The following is a 2210-nucleotide window of genomic DNA, read 5'->3' as shown; positions in this document are numbered from 1 at the left end:
ACAGATTCAAGCACAGGGAAAATGAGAGATAAGGAGAAAAAAGGAGCGAGCGAAAGAGAGAAATGAAAAGAGGGAGAGAGGGGGAGAGAATCTGTCAATTTTGTAACTCGTTCTCTTAAGTTACAAAACTAATAGATTTTGGAGTCATCTTAATCTCTCTCTTACTCTCTTACTCTCTCATTTTGTAACTTACTCTCTCTTTCTCTCTCCTGTCCTCTCTCTTACTCTTTCTTTCGCTCTCTCGTTCTAACTCGTTCTCTCTCAGTCTCGATCTCCGGCTATATTTGTTGGATTAGGTACTGCGATATCTTATAACATATTTACTGGTTGCTACGATTTTCACTTTTAAAAAGTGGAATAGACAGTCACCCAACACGGCGGTGACCACCCCAGTTTATTGGTTGGTATGATTGTAGTGAGAAAAACATTTGTCAACAATTTGAAGGAACTCCCGTCCTGTTAATGGCAATATAATCATTTCAAATATACCAAAATGAAGATACCTTATTAACAAAAAAGTAAATATCTCCAAATAAATAGATTTTAGTGCCAACATAAAAAAAAATAGATTTACAACTGTTGTTTAACAAAATAAAGGCATGATAAACTAGGAGAGTACTTGGAAACTTTTATAATGCATTTAAAATATATTTCACAAAGGTATGCATTTTTTTGTGAAAATTCCTAATAAACGAAAGAAAATGCGAACAATTATAAGAAAAGACCAAATAAATTTTGTAAGCGGTTATAAGTGACAGTTTACATAATTTAATTTTTATCATTATTTGGGAATACTTAAGAATATGAATTCATATAAATTAGCAAGAATAATAGGCCAATACAAGCTGAATTTAAATTCATATCAAGCAAGAGCTCGAATCATTTATTAAGAAGCTAAGCGTTGCCTACAGAGTACTGTGCACTAAGGGACTTGATCTTGGTCACAGAGATATTTCCAAGATCAGACAGAAATGAAATAATATTATAACTGAAGATGAAAGTGGATATTAGGTACGCCAGATCAACCCATTCGTGGTTAGATCAATGTTAAAGATATGCTGTGGAGAATGCTGATCAGACTAGCCTAAAAAAATGAAATATTATAGGAATAATTATAAACAATTCAGCTTAAAGAAATTCATTTCATTCAATAAAACTATTACAAAACAAATAAAATAAAAAAGACATTTTGAATAAATTTCACAAAGTTGGGGAAAAGGAAGTCATGTTTGTGTATAAAATCTTGCAGAACACAAAGATACGAACTACTTCTTGGTGCTCCCTTATCTCCTTCTCCTTCACTTATCTTGCAGAATATAACTATTGCAAAGCAAATACTAGTGGAAAAATATTTTTTCTATAAATTTCACATAGATGTGGAAAATGAAGAAGAAAAACCGATCCCAGTTTTTCGCTTCCCCTTCCATTAAATGGCACACCTGTAGACACCCATACATTTTTAGTCATGTGCTTTCCAGTCTCTAATCACATGCTATTCCTTGTCTTCGACTCTTTAGCTGGATGAGAACCAGGCAGAGGGTAATGAAGAATTCAATATATAGCGATCGCAACATCACCTATGTTATCAACCAATTGGAACTACTATAACTATAGAATAAAAAACCCTGACATGTACGGAAAATATCGCAATTAAACATAGATACGGAAAATATCGCAGTGATGATTCACATAACATAAGAAATCATAATTTTAAAGATTAGATCGGTTCATACTATACAAACTAACCGTTATTGTCTACAACTACAAACGAATTTGTTATTATCTACAACTACAAACGAATTTGTACATTAAATCTTGCAGAATACAACGACTCTAACTACTTCTTGGTGCTCTGTTATCTCCTTCCCCTTCCATGTCTCTATCATTCTTCAAGCCACCATCTTCAAGATTTCTCAGAGGGGAGTCTCCTTCGCCTAATCTAGCATTTGGGATTGTTCGCTCCGCAGCCTGCGAGAAATGGACGCGACCGGATCCAGAAATGGCTTGCAAGTTCCAAAAAAGACAAAAAAATGATAGAGGCATTGGTTCATGCTTTCCACCGATGAATGAGCTCGGAAGAAAAGAGAAAGGAAAAAGAGATAGTCCATTGGAGAGCTCTTCTGGCAAGCATACGAGGCAGGAGGAAGCGAAGCCAAAATCAATGGTCGAATCCCCACTCAGGTTGGTTTCCGGTTTCCACAGGAGATATC

The sequence above is a fragment of the Wolffia australiana genome, chromosome 12 (genome assembly GCF_029677425.1).
Source record: "Wolffia australiana isolate 7733 chromosome 12, ASM2967742v1".
Taxonomy (NCBI): domain Eukaryota; kingdom Viridiplantae; phylum Streptophyta; class Magnoliopsida; order Alismatales; family Araceae; genus Wolffia; species Wolffia australiana.
Note: the sequence above shows the minus strand (reverse complement) of the source record.